Consider the following 21,665-nt stretch of genomic DNA (forward strand, 5'->3'; position numbering starts at 1 on the left):
TCGAGGTTTCCGTCAGGGGTGTGTCCTGGCCCCAACTCTTTTCCTCCTCTTTATTGACCAAGTTGTTAAATTCTTCATAGATACCCCCACTGATGCCCCGATGTTGGCTGGGATGAGATTCCCCCTTCTCATTTTCGCCGACGACACTTTACTTCTCTCAAGAACACGTAGCGGTCTCCAGCGGGCCTTGGACCGCTTCGAGAAGTACTGTGCTATTAATAACCTGGCGGTAAATGTGGGGAAAACGAAGTTTATGGTTTTTACAAAAAAACACCCAGTTCGTAGCTCCGTGAGGTTGAATGGAGTTAACCTCGAGCAAGTGGATACCATGACCTACCTGGGGGTTACTCTTGACAGCCGTTTGAGATGGAAAGACCAAATTAACATCCAACATCTCAAATTTGCAAGGTTGACTGGCTGTCTCATAAAAGAGCAAAAAGAATCGACCACCAAACGGGTCCTCCCTGCCCTCAGGATCTATGATGCTAAAATCTCCACCGCCATCCTTTATGGCGCTGATCTTTGGGGGTATATGGACCTGCTTAACTTATTCAAAACCCAATGTAAGTTCCTTCGTAACTTAGTAGGTCTTCCACAGTCGACCCCCTCTATCCCCCTCTGTTTGGATTTAGGGTGCCCTCCAATCAACGAGATGGATAGATTTAGGCTGGTGGCCTTGTGGAGACGTATATGGACGTCTCCAGACCTGTCTCTTTTTGCACAAGAATTGGCAGAAGTCAGGTCCATCACCGGATCCGGGAAAATTCCCTGGTTCTCTGCTGTAAAAACTATCCTCATTGATATGGGCTTAGAACATCTCTGGTTATCCCCCCAATCCAATGTTTTCCCCTCTAAACACGATTTTAAATCCCTGTACTGGGCCTCGATCCGTTTAAAAAGAGTTGTACTCTCTAGCAATAACAGTCTTACAGGCAGGTTCTTAACATTTAAACTTGACCTATTGCGAGAGTCCTATTAAGATGTAATAACCAGACCGTTAGACAAAAAACTGTTTCATCAGTTTAGAGTGGGGTCTTTGCCTCTAAACTCTTTCTCATACAAATGGACCACAGGGTCATTAACCAACTGTAAATGTTGCCCAGGGCATAATGAATCAGAGGGACATTTTCTTTTTGCTTGTCCTAGATATGCTGCACCCCGTAAGAAAAGTTTGCCATACAAAACATCTGCAGAAGTCATTTGGGCGCTAAAGAACTCCGAACTCTTCGTTGTATGTCTGGCAAAATATTTGGGCTGGGCCTGGCTTTTAAGGCTAAAACACATGTTATAGCCCCCTGGACCCACTTTTATTGTTCCGTTAATTGATAGAATATGCATCCGTTTTAATCACTTGTTATCAGATTTATTCAAGCTGTGTCTTTTGAACATTAAGCAAGTAATGGTTCACCGTTAATGAATATGATTTGTAATGTTTTTCTAAAAATAACTGTGCTCTTTTTTAACTCAGGCTCCTCTTTATCTGCAATTTAATGCCTCTTTTATTTATCTTCCCTTTATTGGTTTGTTCTAAGTGTGTTTATTTTCTGTTCAGTGATGTTTGCTTTATTATTCATTCTTAAACAGTCTTTTATGTTTAAAATTCTGTCTGACAGATTACTATCGAATTTTAATGTGTCTTTTATGATTTGACAAAAAATCGAAATAAAGACTTGAAACCTGAACCTGAGTAAATAACCATGTTTTTAGAAGCTTTTTAAAAGTGGTAAAGACAGAGCATATTCAAATCAATAGGGGTAGCTGATTCCAGTCAAGGGAAGGACCAAGAATGAGAAGGAGCGGCTCCCGAACCTGGTCGTTCTAATGCATTTAGGGCATAGAAGTAATAGATCACTAGATCTAAGCTGACAGGCCGAGATGTATGGCTGCAACTTGTGCCTAAGGGAGAGTGGACGCTTGTCCCTGCAGGGTCTTACAAACCAAGCAGAGAAGTTTAAAAAGGGCACTCTTTTTGATCGGGAGTCAGGGAAGGGAGCAGAGAGATGTCTCCGACAGGGACCAGGGGAGAAGATTCAGGACCAGACAAGCAGCAGAGCTCTGCACCATCTAAAGCCTGGCTAGGAGACTTTCATCGATACCCACCAGAAAGGCATTGCCATAGTCCAGGCGACTCATTTTTATGTATTTATTTTTAAAGTTTTGTATAGCGCTAGCTAGACCTGTAGGTATCAGAGCGCTTCAGATACATATTGTTCAAAGACGAAGGGCCTTACATTACCTAGAAGGCTGACAGTAAGTAAGCAAACCACGGACAAAGAATACAGTATGAACAATAAATAACTGTGCAACGGAGGGGAAGAAAAAAAAAAGAAAAACGAGGTGATTAGCATAGTCCATTCGCCAACAATCCTTGAATGGGAGTCAACTCGGGAAACTTAGTTTTCCTGGCATGTATAGTGGTCCATTGAAAGACCTTTTTAAGTAGTTCCAGTGACCGTTTTGACATGCTCACTCATAGTGAGATGTCATCAATGAGCACTCCTAGGCTTTTTGCATATTTATTGGGAATAGGAGGAGGGCCCACCTCCGATGGCCACCAGTCGGCTGATCAGGCTGTCTGTGCTTTTATGAACAGGAGAATCTCTGTTTTAGTCATGTTCAGCTGTAGACAGTTTTTGGACATCCATGTGGCTACTGTCCATAAGCATTTTTTAAATTTAGCTTTAGTCAGTGTTGGGTCATGGTACACGGTGATGAGCAGTTGTGTGTCATCGGCATAAGAGATGGTTTCAAATCCACATGATCTTACGAGTCTTGCCAGGCGGGCCACATACACATTGAATAGAGTGGGTCTCAGAATTGAGCCCTGCGGCACCCCCTTGCCAAGGATTGTGGATGCTGATGTAAGCTTGAACGAGTTTGTACATTCTAACAGGAAATCCTTCAGCCACTCAAGAGCTTTACCCCTGATACCAAACTCCCTGAGTCTTTGTACTAGGAGACGATGGGAGATGGTATCAAAAGCCGCTGAAAGAACCAGAAGTACCAAAATGGCTGAGGATCCCTGGTCGAGTGATAGTATCCGTTATTTCTACTAGAGCAGCCTCAGTGCTATGAGAGGCACGAAAACCTGACTGCGAGGGGTCCAGAAGATAATTAGAATCAAGGTATGACACTAGTTGGGCATTCACTGAAGACTCTAGAATTTTGGAGACAAAAGGAAGCAGAGAGATAGGTCTATAGTAATGAAGATTCTGCGGGTCTGCTATGGCTTTCTTAAGAAGGGGCTTAAAACAGGCTGCCTTCCATTTGCAAGGGATAGTGGCCAACTGTAGGGAGAGGTTGCATAAATCTGTGAGGAGGGTACGCAGGATGGGGACAGAGTAGTGATCACAAAGGGGGGTCTGTGGGGACCCAGATTTTATGGTATTTTTTTGTGTGCTTCAGTTTGGTCCTCTGTCATCAGAGTGAAGGATTCCAGAGTGAAAGACTGCAGTTCCCCTTGAGGTTCCTGGATTACAAAGGCTGCATTGTTTGTAATCGAGCTGTAGATGCTGTTATTTTTTTTTCAAAGTAAGCTGTGTGGTTGTCCCAATGAGATTGTGACACTGGTATTGTATGATTGGCACTTCTAGGGTTCGTGAGTTCTTTGAGAATTTTGAAATGCTCCTTAGATGGGTTTTTTGCAGTTTGCAGAGTTAATTCTCTCCGCTACATGAGTTCTTCTGGCCGAATTCCAGTATTTTAAATATATCCTCAAGGCAGCTTTATAGGCAAGTTTTCCCTCATTGGTTTTAGATTTCCTCCATTTGCGTTCTAGTCCCCTCACTGTGACTTTCTCCTCCTTCTTCTGCTGGCCCATCCAGCAACACAGAGATGTCCCACTAGGCTGTGCAGCCCAGGTCCAATGTATTCCTGCCTCAGCCAGTTTGCCCCAGCCTGGGCCACTTCCTCAACATGTGTTTGAGAACACTGCTCTGAGCCCAGGAGAGATCTGAGCAGGTGTTGCTTTACCTGCTTCACAGTGCCACCAGTTACAACAGAGCGTAGCTCCTCTATTCAGCAGCTGTGACTAAAGACAGACTCTGACTTCATGATTGCTACTACAGCAGCAGCTGCTGCTCAATGGGTGTCATTTCTGATATTTATATGTGTGCCTCATCTTCATTGCTTGATTTTGCTCGCAAGAAAGTGTCACTCATAGTCATTGAAATGTCACTCATAGTCATTGAAATGTCACTCACAATTAAGCTGAAATTATGAAAATGTCACACATAGCAATCTGAATCCTTGGCAGCTGTGGACAGATGATGAAAGACGGGACTGTCCCAGCAAATCGAGGGACTAGAGCAGGCATCTCCAACCGGTCGATCGCGAGCTACCGGTAGCTCGCCGAGGTCCGGTGAGTAGCTCACTCCAGCATCCTAGTTGTGTAACCCCTTTTGGTCATTTTACGTTTTTCGGCTTTTTTTTAATAGCCGTTGCCCGCCCTCACCAAAATCAGCTGCTCCGATAGGCTGAATTGAAGTTAGCTGGGCCGGGCTTAAGAGTATGACGTAGTTCGTCATCTGCGTGATCTCTGCGCCACCTGCCTCGCTCTTTTGCAGTCTGGCCCCACGCTTTCAACCTGCACAATGTGTGCTAGAAGGGGCCGGAAAGTTTGGTAGCGTGTAAGTAGCCTAACTTTTCAAGTCACTGAGGCCTTGGCGAGCGGTGATCGGCGCTGGCCCGCACCCCCATGCTCCTCACCATCACTGATGCGGGGCAGCTCTCAACCACCCGCGCCTCCGTAGTTTACCGAAATGGAGCATCTACTCCCGGTGGAGGGTTGATCTCTGAGGTAATGTAGAGCCTGGAAAGGCATTTCGGCGCTATACAATCTTCCACCGCACCCGACCTCGCCCACAGAGCACCCAAAGTGCTCATTTCAACCTCTGCAGGCAGGCAGCAGTTGTTGAATTCGGACAGTACAAAGAAACCAGGAACAGGACAATAGTCAGGAAGCAATAAATAGCTGGGCCGGGCTTAAGAGTAGGACGTAGTTCGTCATCTGCATGATCTCTGCGCCACCTACCTCGCCCTTTTGCAGTCTGGCACCACGCTTTTAACCTGCACAACGTGTGCTAGAAGGTGCCGGAAAGTTTGGTAGCTTGTAAGTAGCCTACCTTTTCAAGTCCAGCACCACGTCTCTGATTTGCGTGAGGAGCAGCCGATCAATTGGTAAGTCCTGGCCACAAAAAGTTGTGATTTCTTAGTTTGTTAGTTTGCGAGTAGTGGCAGCTGGAGGGGCAGCGAGGGAAAAAAAAAACAAGAGCAGTCTGCCTGGCCTGAAAGGGTAATTTTCCCTGCTTAATGTCTCCTACCCCGTGATTCTTACACTCATAATAAAGACTGCTGTCAATAACTGGTGTGCATTTTAACAATCGAGCAACAGAAATGTACATTTACATATTTTAGGAGACAATTATTCATGGATTCTGAGAAAGATTTTTAACTAATATGATGTGTATAAGCTGATTTATATTCTGTATTTTATGTGGAATTCCTTGGAATTCCAAATCATAAATAAATAAAACTTTGAAATAATAAAAACTTTATTCATGGATTTGAGTCAGCTTCTTGTGGTGTGAATGCTGGTGCCTAGAGACAGCTGGAGCGCTGCTGCGTTTGTTACCAAATATCTCGGTTGACTTAAAAAAAAAAACGGCTGGATTTCTCCCTCAGCAGGTGACAGAAACACCCTAAATGGAAAAGGATTGGAAAAGCAACTTCAGCTCCGGCCTTAGCGGTGATCTAAGGTGCAGGTTCAGTGCTACATTAAGAGCACTGCAGACAAGCTGTCTTACAGCTCTGCTACAGTATTCCTCAAGAGGACCCCAGGTTGTGTGCTGCACCGCGGGTACAACTGGTGGAACAGAAGTAAACTTTCCCCTCTCGCATTACTGCAGGACAGAGTCCATGTGGCACCTAAAGGTACCACGAGGGATGTTTTTGGTTCAATACCTACATGCCCCTGCTGTCAGAGGTTATCAGAGATGCCAGTTCCAATGCAAATGTTATATAGAGCGGGAGGAGTGAGGTGTGCCAGGGGCGGACCCTCACCCTGGAACACAAATGTTTGGAGAGGTACAAATCTGGATAAGATGTATCTGATTGTAGCAATGCCATCAACAACAGGTCCAAGGGGCCTCTGACTAGTTAGTAGGCCGGTCAGTGGACAAAAAGCCATCGAATAGTGTGGAACTAATTGCAAGTGTGCAGCGCTTTATGAAGAACATTTATTTTGGAGAAGGAGGTGATTATGGTGCGTGGAGTCCAGTTGAGAACCGGTTATATATATCAAGTTGTGATGGACCCTGGGAGCGAGTGCATGTACCAAGTAGAACGCTATATATTGTATTAGGTGTTTATATTACTTCTAATTACAGATGGGTGTGACAGCGTTGCCCTTTAGTGGTCAAAGAGTGGTCAGTTGTCCATGGTGCTGCCTGTACTGATTGTATGATACCACATTCCTAGCCAGGCTGTGAGCTCTTGTGTGAGAGGTTTCACATTCCAGTGTCATATTTGGGTAACTATTTGAAAGGTTCTAACCCAGGATGTGTCAGAGTGAATAGAGAAAAGTGCTTTTCAGCAGGTTAGCAGGCAGTACTGTGACGACTATGGCTTCTGTGCTTGGTTGCATTGCGAGGGTGTCGAGGGGGGTCTCTTGTAAAATGCGCTAGCTGGTTGGCCTTTAGTAGCTCACGATGGTTTTCGCTGATCAGAAGTAGCTCTCACTACAGAAAAGGTTGGAGACCCCTGGACTAGAGTGACAAATGTACTCAGAACTGAGGTTACAATTCTTTTTACTACAACCGCTTCAAACATGCCTCACTACCGCGGTGGGCAGTTTTAGCTGGCCCACTTATCTTACAACAAGCACATTATTTCCAGACATTTGGCAGAAAAGGGGTGCTGCTAGGTGCCAGCGAAGCGACTCTGTATGTGCGGGACAAATAATAACTCCGCATACAGTGCAGTCTCCCTGTCTCAATAGAAAACCATTCTTCAACGGCGGAGAGCAGAACACTTCAGATTGCAGTCTCAATGCGACCTGGAGCTCACGCTGGGAAATATTTGTTGGTTTTTAAGTAGGTCAGGTTGAAATTCCTGAAATTGCTCAATTTCGTGTGACGTGCATTTTTGTAAATCTCACGTTGTGTGAATGTGCATAATTTTGCCAAGGAGACTGCTTCAAACAAAAAATTGACTTGCTGAGAGACATTTTCTGCTTAAACCAGAATGTGTCCTCGCGTGAAGCAAGTCCCTTAAGATATGGGCAAAACACATTTCACATTAAAAGTATAGTTTTGCATATTTTCCATGGCATTTCACTAAATGGGGTTTGATTCGATTTTGCAATGTCTTTATGTCGCAAAATACATTAACATAACTATATTTCTTTCTTTAAGGTCTTTCAGTTCTTTTCTCTTTCATTTGTCTTTGCCACTTTAGGCAGAATTTAGTCAGATATGTTATTGAACATGTACTTGATATACTATTGTAATCTGCGTTATTTTTTATATTTATACAAACATCAAATTCTCTGCACAAGACAATGAAGCAACTGCTGAACACGAGGTGCTGAACAAAAGTCGTCCTCGGTCATGAGCTGCAGGAGGTAAACAAGGTAAACAAGGTGCCGGCCCATCCATCCTTAGTAGAGAAGGGAAACAGTAGAGGAGAAACAAAAGGAAAAATAAGTTTAGTGTTGGGGAGTTAATTTAAGCAATACTATTAAAGGAAAGGTACTGACAAGCTAGTATCAAGTTTGAGAGAGGTGATGTGCCTGAGGCAAAGATGAGGGTCCTACCCCGTTTATAGTCAATTACTTCTGAGAGTGCCCACTCCTATGTCCAACATTGTTTTTAGCTCCTTCTCATACAAAGTCGGACATTTCACCAGAAGTGCCTTACTCTGTAGACTTGCACAATATGAATAAAAGAGCCACAATACTATACCACTAGAATTGTCATTGTAATTGTAAGTAAAACTCATACAGAGCACTGTAACCCGACAGGCATCCTGGCGCTAAAAGAGGAAGGTAGTGAAAAGGCCACTGGGAACTGAACGGTAGAAGCATTAGCTTATGGGAAAAAGCCATTAGTTTTTATTGTATTCCATAAAGCACAAACAAAGAGTTTTAAAATACAATAAGAGTTCATAGGAAATCTGCACATTTTACCATATTTCAGTGTAATTTACATCACCATCAATAATGCTTAAAGGGATTAAAAATCAACACCATGTTGCTGAAACAGTAATAAAAGAAAGATTGATGTGCTCATTCATATTAACAAATGTAAAATTCCAGAAAACATTTGCTGTAATATACAATTGTCTCAGTGTGCGGTCAACAGCACCATTCAAAGATGGCCACTTTATTGCACATCACAATATCTTCATTGTTTAAGTTAGAAATGCCAAATGCGTATTTATGTTAATGTTTGGCTTTATATTGCGCACTCTGCATAACTTAAATGCTTCTGTGTGTTTGAGCGCGCCGTCTTCCACTGCTGGGGTTCTGGCTATAGGGGCTGACACAGGCCTTGCTGTGGAAAAAGAAGCATTGGTTACAATTAGACCAGAGCAGCCTTAACAATTACATCATTAACATGTTTTTGTCCGTGTTTATTTATTTATGCATTTTTATATAATGCAAACTTTACGCAGAGGTGTCAGAGCGATTTACAATAGAGCTTTGAAGTGACAAGTTCACATTTACAGAAAAATAGCAGGTACAGAAAAGGGAAACCTGGCTCGAAAAGAGATATACCTGACATACAATTAAATTGAATTGCGGTCCCAAGGTGTTTTGGGCATTGCCAAGCCCTGGAAGGCGCTCTGTGGGGTGGAGTAGGGTGGGCTAGTGTTCAATAAGGTATGTTTTAAGTTTTCACCTAAAGAGCATGAGGTATGGAGCAGTACAGATGTTTGAGAGACAGCTGTTCAAGAGGTAGACTGCCACTCCATTGAATGTGACTCTTTTCTATATGGGGAGACAGTGGAACTTTTTGACTACTGAAGCTTGGCCTTTTTTCTTCTGAAGATGGCGTGGTTGGGGCAGTTTGATATCACCTATTTTTTGATCTGCCTATAGTGTGTTTCTGTAGTCGGACAGCAGTTGACCAGTTTTCCGACCGCCATTGCATGTTTTTCTGAGATGATGTTTGATGGAGTTCTCTTGAGTAGTTTCTTGTCGAATAATTTCAATTTCTTCCCCTCTTAAGTTAAAGGCTATTGGAGGTGCATCCAGTTTTTAATGCCCCAGAGCCTATTTGATAAGTAGTGAATTAGATCGACTCCTGTGACTTCCCTAGGTATATTTATGTCTCATCATCATGACAGTGGGTGTGGGTGTGATGGTCACGGGGAGTGTCTATATAGGGTTTGATTTAAATATTAAATAGTAAGCGGGACAGAGTTGAGCCCTGTGGCACCCTGCAGATAAGAAGAAGTATAGCAAAGGAGAGGTCGCCAAATCTTACATTTTGGCTGTGGTTGAATAGGAAGGAATCAAACCATTTGAACACTTTCTCTGAGAGGATGGTCATTGTTTTAGAGTGTGTGAAGGTGGACTTTGAGGACTGGAGTGTTAAAAGAGCCCCCAGGTTAAGGAGTATCAGAATTCTGATGGCGTTCATGTCCGCTATGCATATGATGTCATCCCGCACAGAGAAGTGAAAAGCCTCGATTCTGTGTTTGGTTGGAAAACCTGATTTGTTAAAGTCCAGGGGCCCGTTTCACAGAACTAACTTAAGACAAAATCCTAAACTTACTACTTTTGGTATTCACAGAAGTTAGGATATTGTCTTAAGTTTGTCTTAAAGCAAACTAAAGACAGACTTAAGTTAGGATTTTGTCTTAAGTCTGTCTTAAGTTTGTCTTAAGACAAATTTAAGACAAAATCCTAACTTCTGTGAATACCAAAAGTAGTAAGTTTAGGATTTTGTCTTAAGTTAGTTCTGTGAATCGGTCCCCAGGAGTTTTAGAAGTGCACTGGAGGTGGCGGAGTTCTGTACAACTTTGACGAGTTCTCTGGGGCTGTTAGAGGCTTCTAGTAACCATTGTGCCTAATAAAGAATTTTTGGATTTATGGATGACTTTATAGTTCCTGATACATGCTTTTTTTGATGTTGCCTATGTAAGTGGGGAATTCTCACCAGACAGATTCTTTTCTTCATCAGTGGTTGCTGAATTCAGTATATTTTTCCTTTTAAATGGATATTCATGTGTGCACTGTTTGTCATAAGGCATTTGTGATGGCCACATGAGACTTGCTCAATGCTTGACTGTCCTGTTACGGGCTGTAGCTTTAGTGGGTTCTGGAGTGTTTTTCCTTTAGAGTTTTTCTATGCAGAGCAATGTGATTTCAAATGAGATGCTGGGGATGGGGAGCGGATTTTTCTAAAAATGCTGAATTGATTTTTGTAGATTAATGCTATTCCTCCATCGCTTCCAGGTAGTCATTGCGTCGACGGTAGACTATGGGAAAACACCTCAAAGATGTTTATATTACTGTAACATCATTATAGTCTCTTTAAATTGGAATACATATTCTTATCAATTCCATAATTCCTAGGGCCTAAATTTCAGGAAAAAAGTGTAATATTCAGGGAATTTCAGTTTATTATTATTGTGACTTCTTATGATAAAATAAAACACTTGTTAGCAATAACAAATGATAAATGGCAAGTACAATCAGGAGGTGCAGACAACGGATCCATGGGGCATCCCAAAATTATAATGGGCTACTCCTCATGGCATTGTGACCCCTGTTCTTCTAGGGGACAGGGATCGCAATGCAGGCGCATTGAGTAGGCAATGCTGGAATAAAGGTCTTTGATACCAAGCAGGCCTCTGACCAGCATTCACTGTTTAAATGAACCGAGTGACTGGAAGATATTGGGAAGGTCCCTTTCTACTGTGTGGAATTCGAAAAACCTTCGCGGCGCCAAGGTATAGGCTGGTTGCAGCGCAAAGTAAAAAAACTATGGTCCAACCGAACTTGATGTGCTAGGGGCCCACATCTTTAAAAAGACTGCCCAACTTCAACATGTCCAGTAGTTGAAGGTTACTGGCTATAGAAGTTCTCATATTTGGAGTGGAGAGGTGTGGTGCAGTAGAGAGATGTGGTGCAGCGGCCAGGGCAGCTGGGTTCGGAGCACAGGGCTCATGGTTCGATTCCCAGCTCTGATGGTAGATCAGCTCAGCACCATGTGAGTCTGGGCAAAAGCTCACTTAATTTCCACGATGGCCCCCATCGCCTTGAGACCCGTAAGTGTGAGTAGTTTGCGCTTTACAAATACCAGATTTACGATTTATTTATTTTATTTGTGTCTTGATAAAAGAACAGCGCATCCTAATTTTTATTCTTGAGCTATTAAAAATGCATGGATTCTCAATGCAACCAGAGACATGAAAAGTGATTTTGCAGCAATTGAGTCTTGCAAATTGACTATGCTTAGCTATATACCTTTTTCTTGAAATATGGGGTGTTATAGTTGTTTTAAGACTTTTAGTCGAATATCTGCCCAGTTCTAGCTGCAGCAAGGGCTGAAGAGTGACTTTGTGAAAAAATGAAATAGTCTATCGCAATCAGCCATGTCTAATGTATGAAACAGTGCATCTTTCATACTAGCAGAACCGTACACCAACATTTAATGAATGTTTCCCCATTAGAAATCCAGGAGGGGGATCAAGTGTATTGTCCAATTTAAAGTTGTGATAAACATAACCCACAAAAGGGATAATAATATACATTTTCTTAGAGTTTTTACACTTAATCCTCACTGCTAACATATTGACCATCGTACAAGGCAATGGAATATGGATATTATCTTGCACTATCTGTAGGAAAGTGGGTTTCTATTGCAGTAGCCCACCAACTTTCTGCCAGAGTACTGATGCACTTTGACTTGATGTGCCCTGGGTCCCTGCCAATCAAGTTCCCAGGGCTTGTGTTCTTTCCCCAAAACGAACCCAGTTGGCATCTCTAGCCACAGGTCAGCCCCAGTTAAATGGTACCACAGGTACCAAGGGCACTGTGACCAGGGAAGACCTCTAAGGTGCCACCCTTAGAGGCCTTGTATCTTTACACACACACACACACTGCCTCTGCAGGCTGTGTGTTTTGGTGCAGAACAAAGTGAAGAGTCAACATCTCACACATTCCTGTGTGCCGTGCCTACAACTCACTGCCCTGGCATAGATCAGTCACCCCTCAAGCTGGGTGCCCTATACCAGTGGTGAGGGTACAGGTGCAATAGCCCTGTACCCCTACAGTGTCTAAGTCCATTCTTAGACATTGTAAGTGCAGTGCTGCCATTAAGAGTATAGGGTGCTGGGAGCTTGTCATTACAAACTCCACAGCACCATAATGGCTACACTGAAAACTGAGACGTTTATTATCAAACTTCTCAGCACATTAAACCCACGCTGATGCCAGTGTGGGATTGAATGAAAAAATGCACACAGAGGGCATATTAGAGATGCCCCCTGAAAACTAAACTACCACTAGTGTCCAGGCTGAGTGGCTGCTTTCAGCTGCCACCACTAGACCTGCTGCTCTCTGGGGCCTGAAACAATGCACATCCTGGGATGAGGTGCCAAGCCTCCTCCCCCAGGATGGGCAGGGTTTATGAAGGGGAAGCTTCAAATGCTTGCCACCTTTGTGAGCTTCCCCAGGCCACTAGCTGCTCAGCAACTGGTCTCCACTGGTTCGGACCCCCACTTGGGGCAGGAGAACCGGTGGGAAAAACAAGTGAGGAAGAGAGGTGTGCCCACCTCTGCCAACTCCAGCCCTCAGGTGGGGGAGGCGAGATGAACCACAATTCTCAGTCCCTGCCATCTTGCAGATGGGTGGACTCAGCCAACTAGGCACAGGCTCATGCCCCCCTCCCACTGGAAGGTGGCATAATAGGGGGTGTACCCACCCTAGGGAATGGACCCATTGATCCCTACCTTTTACTTACCTGTAACACCCCAAAATCTAGTATTTAGGGGCCCCCTGAACCTTTACTCCTCAGACAAGAACCTGCAACAAGAAGAAGAAGGACCGAACAGCCGTGTCGAAGCTGACAAGAGGAAGACACCCACTGACTTGGCCCTAGCCCTACTCGCCTGTCTCCACCTTGAACCTGCTCCTGCAAAATACTGGTGTGTCCTCCAGCCAGCAACCTCAAAAACCCCGGAGGACCTGCCTGCCTTCAACCACTAAGACTTTGTCTCCAGTGAACACCGGATTTGTTCATCTGCAACCTCTGGCTCTGGCCGGACACCTCGAATTCCCACCATTCTGCACCCACTCCCACGGCCTGAGCTCGAGTGGGCAAACAACATGAGGAGGTTCCCCCGGTGATCCTGACCCAAGATTTGGTGACCCCTGACCTGCTTCAAACCTCCAGCCGACACCTGCAGCCTAAATCCGGAAGGTCCCCCCCAACCGCGACCAGGAGCTGGTAGGAAGATCCAACCACAAAAGGCATGCCTGCACCTGATGCCTCACGGCCTTGGGTGGCCAAATCAATGTAGCCTTACCAACCCCCAACTTCCCAACTTACCTCTCGAAGTGGTGGTCGCACCCAGAAGATCTTCCTCCCCAAGCCTGCAGTGCTTTGCAAACCGGAAGTTCCCCATTGCAAACAACAGGGTGCCCGACGGAGAAACAGAACCTTGCACCCGGCCGCTCTAGTGCTGCTGAGGGTACACCTTTGGTGCTACTATGTTTTCCTATTTGCCCTGAGCTACAGTCCAGGAGCTTTGCTCCCACAACCAGGTGGCCTGCTCGTCAGCAGCCACCAACCGGAGGCCCCTTATCCCCCATTCGATAACATTGGGTCTCAGCACTCTGCACCTGGCCGCCCTAGTGCTGCTGGGGGTGTAACAAGAGTGCATCCTTGACCCTAGGGGACCCCTGAGTCTACCCCAGAACCTCAACTACCACTACCAAATACTTACCTTAAAACCAATAACACTATTTTCCTCAATAGGATAACATTGACTGTTTTTCTTGGAAAAGTTTTTAAGTGTGGAGTTTGAAACCCTAAAGAAATTCTTTAATTTTTACTGTTTAACAAAACTGATTTTACTTACCTGTTTACAGGAAATGTCCCAGAGTAGTATCTAGGTGTACCACTCTGTGTAAGAAAATGTATTCAAAAAGTAACTTACCTGGTGTTTTACTGAAAAGCCCATTCACGTTTTTGTACTGTATTGACAAAGTATTGCATTTATCTGCTATCATACTGTAAGTCAAAACAAGTGCGCATGCAATTACAATTCAATCTGTTTACAAACTGCATTACTACAGTAAATTATTTATTGCTTACCTGTGCCAGTCTTGCTTGGTTCTAGACAATCAAATAACTAAAATAATATTTGTATACAAAACAATTGCTCTGAAGTTCAGTCTTTGAGTGTGTAATTTCATTTGCTGACTGAGTGTGTACAACAAATGCTTAACACTGTCCTCTGATACTGCCTTACTGCTCAACCACACTACCACAACTAAAGAGTGAGTTGCTATCTAACTTTACCTCTGCCTGCCTCTGGGGTTCCACTGGACTCTATGCACACTATACCTCACTTTGGTATAGTATTTACAGAGCCAGCTTCCTACACTATCCAGTTACGCTGGAATATATGATATCTTGCTTGTGGAAAGTGAGAGAGTTCTTGAGTAAAAATATTCCCGAGGGGATCATTTTAAAGTTGGTAAAACAAAAAAAAACTTTTCATTTTAAGTCACACAATTTTATTTTATGTAACCCAAGTTTTGTCATAGCTGGAAATTCAATCAAATGAAAAGATGTAGTTGTTAGGCATCAAACTACTACATATTCATCTTGTGGCCCACCACTCATGTGACTATATTACAAGGGCACTGAAGGTGAAAGCCTGGGTAGAGCTTTGTGTATCGGTTGCTTATTATTTCTTCTGTTGGAAATATCTGCCTGTTTAAAGGAAGTAACGCAGACCAGGGTGCTGCTTGCTGGGTGGCAATGGTGTACAGTTTTGTTTCATTAGGTTTTAGTAACTTTCCTCCCAGTACAAGTCAGGCACCACTGTTAGCCATTTGCAACTTTATTTTGTCAGTTTTAGTGACCTCGAATGTTGAAATAGTTCTTTTTGTTGTATTGCCAACCCTTTCTATAGAATGCTTGGGAGTGTGTGGATGTTACAGCATAAAAGTAATGATTAAACTCCTTTTCTAATGGATGAATTTGGTTTAACTTTATCATTTAACAGTAATTCCTCAGTTGCGTTACACTGAGTATCATCCATTGCAGTGAGAGATCAGCAGCGTTGAATCATGATTAATGTTCCCAGTTTTCTGTTTTTGCTGATTTTTACAGATAAAGAGAGACAGAAAACAATGTATTTCCTGAATGTATTTATTTTTTAGGTGGAAAAATACTGAAAATTGTGCTTTTTGTGAGTGACTCTATGTGCTGTTCTTGATAAAATCTAGGCCAACAGCTGCGCAGATAGACATAATGAAGAGTTAAAAAAATTGGATTACATTCCCTGAAATACAGGCATATGTTAACAAATATTTGTATATAATGCCAATACTTACCTGTGTGTGTAGCGTTTTGTTATATTTGGCTGCTTAATTGGCTAAAACATGATAGATATCAAAGTATGAGTGTGTTTATCAGTTAAATAAATGTGGAAATATTCAATTTTATTTCTCCATTTATTCTCAAAAACAAAATAAATATGGAAAAAAACCAATAAGACGGACAAAAAATAAACATGGATAAATACAGACTGAAATGTTAAAAAATATAAATATCATAAAACCGGGAGCCCTAGTCATGATTAATAGTTTGCTGTGGCTCACACCAGCTGTTGTAGTGACTAAAGCTTCAATTTGATTATTAATATTGGTCAAGCCATTCATCATCCTGACGTGAAAAAATTTCTATCACCTGGAAATGGAAAAGAAAGGAGGTTAGCATCAGTGTGGGACATGGGCAGTGAAGCAGTGATGTCTATATGTATATGAGGTTTTTGTTTAACAAAAACAGAGTCAAAAGGAGGTGGAGCACTGTACATTGTCAAATGCAAAGACACAATCCACAAGTAATTTGAGTGTATAAGTCCACTATATTGCATGTGTTATATCGCTCGATTATAATTTTGCATCCGCTACTTCCATCTAACCACTACATCATAAAGTGTATGTGGAAGAAAAAGTACCATTTACAAACTTTCCCCCAAGGTATAAATCGATGTATATAAGAAAAGTAATTATAGACTACCTTGTAATGTTGTTGTAAGTAATGTAGTGGGTGTCATATTACTACATGGTGATATTATCAATGCTGATATAGTGTCACACAACCAATTTAGAAGGGTAGCCAGGTTCTGAAAGTTAAAATGGACTGTTAGTGTGTTGTGATGTAGTTCTTTAAAGAGGTGAGTTTTGAGCTCTTTACTAAGTTGCAGCAAGGTTGGGGGGCGTTCAAGAGGATAAACAGTTGTTTTTCCAGATCCATTGTGCATAGACTGGGAAGACCCAATGCCTTCTTATAAGGACTAGAGATGACGTTGTCTTGCCAACTTCATGGAATTAGAAAAAAAATTATAAATACATATATATTTGCAAATATAGAGAGGACTTTGGGTCAGCCCTCTTCATCCATTGGCTGGTTAAACTGTCATTCACATTTTGCCTCTGCTCATCATAGCATACAGCATGGGGCTATGAGTCAGCACTTTACTGTCATTGGTTCTATTGCACCGTGAGTGTAAGCACTTTGCATGATCATTGGGGCACACCCCCCTAAAACGATGTGCACTACAGTGATGGGGTTGGTGACCAATACGTTGCCAAAGCCTTTTCTCTCCACTCATTATCATGTTTGTGTTTTATGTTTAAACAAGGTTTTCAGGCTGCTGTAATTACCAATGGTGGCCTTTCTCTGCGCCAATAAGAATCATATTTTCATGTGATGTGCACTAAAACTAAAATTAATTTCTGTGCCTGACTGCTGGGGATAGTACCCATACTCATATATTAAAATGACATGTAATGGTTAATATTTTTTAATTTAAATTTTTTATTGCAAGTAGCTGCCATGTTTAGGTATGGCCTGTTTTCTTTTTTTGGCATATGCCTGCTAGATAAAAACAAGTTGCACACCAAGGCCAGATATATTGGTTTTGCCAAAGCTTGTTTCTGTGATGGTGCTGGCTCTTTGTGTGGGTGTGAAACTTCTTGCCAGATATTGACTGGCTGGAAACCAATCAGTACGTTTACAATTATTTTCTATCTTTTTAATCTAATTGAGGCACTAGGGTAATCTGGGTGGGGAGTCGACAGGGAGATAAGAAGTAGGAAGGGATTCGTAGTTGTCATCGACAGAGGAAATGCAGTGCAAGAGAAAGTAAAAAACACATAATATCCATGGTTAAAATAGACCACAGAGCCACAACATGTATGAACAAGAACATCAATAGATGCTCTCTGTGAAAAACATACATACAGGCAAAGCAGGAAGTAACTTAGCGCAGCATGTTTTATTTTAGCTCTTGTTGAAAAGCAAATTATAGCATTTGTAATAAAATCGGCAATATTTATAATACAATCGGCAATCATTAGACATAATCCACGGGAAAGACCATTACATTTTTAAATCAGCATTTACAACTCATGCGCTATAAGCGTATGAAATGTAGGTACAGCAAATTGGAGTCTTACAGCTTGCGGCTATGTGCCCCTGCTCTGTGCCCACATACATTGATCTTTAGTATAGTGCACCCCACACACCAAATTGTCTCTTGCCACTTCGATAATAGATGTTATTGCTAATTAATTCAATTGGTTGGGTGCTATGGACTTGGGGTGAAAAAGATTAATCCACCCAGCATTGATTTTCACCTGTGACCTCGAAGTTACTCCCTGATCTCTACGGCACATGATCAGGCACTGATTCTGCATAGGCTCTTTTGCCCCTCGAGTGGCACTAGAATGTCAGAGAATTTGGGAAATTTGCTGTAGACTGCTGCACCTGTGGTTCAGTTCTACACAACTGTTAAAGCCTTATACCGGCCATTAATGGCCCGCTTCAGCGTTAAAGGCCTGTTGCAGTGATTCTGCCCAAAAATATAACTATGTGCAGGATTACGGGACCTTGGTGTATAGGGACTGAGTAATCTTACCACCTTAGTACCCATGAGCCCAGGACCGACTAGCTACAGTGTCTCACTTGTTCTCCTACTCACTTCCAGAGAAACAAAGGATTAGACAACCCAGAACACAACACTCCCAGAGCTCTCAGGAATCGCTGTAACAAGACACACCCTTTTGCTCACTCTCTTGTACTTGTCCACAATACGATCTGACAAAGACACGAAACAGTTTAAAATATTTATTTTAACTAACAGGTCCTAACATGCAGTATACGTTCCACAACAAGCAGATAAATGCATTGAACAAATACAGTCAGCATAGCAGCTAGCCCATATATCCAGAGGCGGACTGGCCATAGCGGGCACAGGGCAATCCCCCGGTGCGCCGCACGGTTTTGGGCCCCTGGGGGCCGTTTTTGTTACAGGGCCGTTTTTGCAGCATAGCTGCAAAATCAGACCTGTAACAAAATCGGATGAAAACCGGCCCCGGCAAAGAGCTCAGCGGCACCCACAACCCATGGGAGGCGGCCAAGCACTTTGCCAGGGCTGGTTGTGGTTCCCAGTCCGGCCCTGCATATATCATGAATGGAAATGTCATCATGAAAAGACAATAGAAAAAAGACAGTAGAGCCTAACCTCCCACCCCTTGCTAAGAAGTGGCATTATTAAATATTTGAAGATCTCTGGGCTTTGTCAACAGACCCCACACCTTAGCCTATAGATGGTAGATCTACAACATAGGTGCTGTCTCACTCTTCTCCCTGGAAAGGTCCCTCTCCAAGCGTGTGCTACCTATTCGTGTATTTTAATAGAACCAAAGTACGCTGTTCAAACAACATCTGCATCAATATGTTTTGTCTAAGGGCTAAGGCCTGACCAAACAAAATAACAAGGGGCATTGATGTTCGACCTTGCTCACAATGTTCAGTCAAAATCCCAGGAACCTGCAGGAAGTGAACACAGCGATCGGTTCTCATGTGAAAACAGACATAGAAATTATGGCAAAAATAAAGTCACGTAGTAACGTGACTAAAATAGCAGGCAAGCTGCAGCGTGCTCATGCTAACGTAGAGAAAACAACATTGTCCTCATGAGCCATGTGACAGGCCAAAGCCGAAGGCGAGAGCCTTTAACAAGTAGCGGACCTTTAATGCCCTGTAAGCCCAGCTACGGAGGGCTATATGGCTAATAGAACATTCCGCCACTAGAGGGCAGAATGCTCTAACAAACTGAGCAAAGGCGTCAGTGACCTGTGTTAATTTAAATCCCCTCAGGCTCCATGAGGCCTTTGTTCACACCAACAGCTGTGAACGACAAACATTGGAATGTTGGCGCTCTGGGCTTTTACCAGCCATTAGAAGCCTGTAGGACTCCTTTGTCTTCAATGGAGCTCCCAACATTCCAATGTTTTAATAATGTATAGTTTGCTTAAAGGGCTATCCAATAAATGATATCACAATAGACCTCTAAACCTGAGCTGGGAAAAGAGATTTTCTTTTCTTCACTGGATAACCCCTTTAGAGTTTAGTGCAAAAGATCACCGAAACAAGGAGAGTTGTTGAGTTCCACAAGAAACCTTACACCTGCTTTGGTGGGTGATAACACTGGTCCTAAGTTCAGGTTGCTTCTCACAAGCAGAAGTGGAATGTGCTCTTTTTAAGGTGAGAGTGGAATGAATAGTTCCAAACAGATTGAACATTTTCGGATTTTTACAAAGTGCCAAATTACACCAGCTCAAACTCACCCTTTTACCAACAGTGGTAATATAACATCCTGATAATGATTTTGAATACGATCGAATTAAAGCTCTGCTTTGCACTAATCTTTAAAAAGGACTGAAGGGTGAACCAACTATCTCTAACTGTAATGGCTGCATGTCAGAAGATCAAGTATTTCTTTCAAACATATTGTAGGCAAAATATCGACTATTGCAGTCTCATGAAAGCTGGTAGTATTAGTATATACATTTAAATATAGATTTGCTATTATTAACTTCACCTCTACATACATTGGTCATATGTATATAAATATATATGTGTGCCTATACACACACACATTTTGTAGGAAACTGGGTGACAGGTTGAGAGGTGAAATCCTACTCAAGCAGCAACCACAATTCTTGTCAGCGAGAAAACCAAACAAATCCCAAATTAACCTGTGCTCAACCTTCTGGGTGCTTGGTACAAGAGCAGTCAGATGCTTATAGTCAGGTAACTTAGAGCTGATGTGCAAAGTACTTATGAAGTACACAAACAGTAATAAGGTTAAAACACAACAGAAGAAAAATCCCACACCTATTTAGAAAAATAGAGTACAATGTAATAAATATTTGAGACCAAAATGACAAAAATCCAATCAGTAGAACCAGAGCTATGCAATTTGTAAGTTTTAAGTAGAAATAGTGCTTAAAAGCACAAACACCAACTGTGGTTACCTGGTCATGCCGGCTCATGGCAAAATTACAAGTTCAGGCCAACCGGGATGAAGCGCGGGCTTGACACAGGGACCAAGTTAGGCCTGCTGAACAAAGTACCATAAATCCTGGTTGCGGAGCATTACAAGGTCCCTCGTCGAGGATGCGTCACATGGTGGAGGCTCCGTGGAGCTGTGGGCTTGGATGCGAGGCTCTGTGTTGTGGAGGCATCATGCAGCGGTGGTTACAAGGAGCTGTGGGTTTGATCCAAGGTCTTGCTTCAGGGATACATTGTGCAGCTGTGTTTCCAAGGAGCTGCGATGTGAGGTCCTGTGTTGGGGATGCGTCGAGCAGTGTTGGTTGTGATGCGGAGCTGTGAGGAGATACGTTGCCCTGTGTCATTTCTGCTACGACCCCTGCTAGACTGGCAGAGCGCCTTCAGGTTCTCTTCCAAGCATCCAGGACTGGGGTGGCACCTCTTGGGGGGCATGTCATAGTCCAGATGCCGGATTCAAGGTGGCTGGAGCCATCTCTGTCCCTGAGGCTCTGATCAGGAGGCCTGCCAAGTGAAGTCACTCTGGTGGTCTTGGGTTCAAGATGAAGGTCCAGTCCTTCCCACTCAGACAGCAGGACAGCAGAGTAGCAATGCAGCAGAGTAGCAGTATTTATTGCAGCAGCGCAGCACAGCAGTCCTTCTTCTGAGTCTTCCACAAGTCCAGATGTGTACTGAAGAGTTGGATCTGAGGTCCACTATTTATACCTGGTGTCCACTATGAAGTGGGAGAAGTTCTGGAATCATTCTCCTACAGAGGTGTGTGGAATTTCCTTCCTCCATGTCCCACCATATCAAGTCAGAAATGGCCCATCGAGCTAACACCTATCCTCTCTTTGTGTCACTGTCTGGGAGCACCACAGAAAGACCACCTGCCAGCTAACGCGACCGAGGATAAAGACTGCAGGCAAAACTTTCTTAAAGTGTCATTTTCAGAATTGTGACTTGAAATCCAACTTTTCCATTAAAGATATCTTTAAATTGCAATTCTTTAGAGACCAAACTCAATATTCCCACCTGCTCCCAATTGAAAGTTATCACTTATTAAATGTAATAAGG

This window comes from Lissotriton vulgaris, chromosome 12 (genome assembly GCF_964263255.1).
Source record: "Lissotriton vulgaris chromosome 12, aLisVul1.2, whole genome shotgun sequence".
Taxonomy (NCBI): domain Eukaryota; kingdom Metazoa; phylum Chordata; class Amphibia; order Caudata; family Salamandridae; genus Lissotriton; species Lissotriton vulgaris.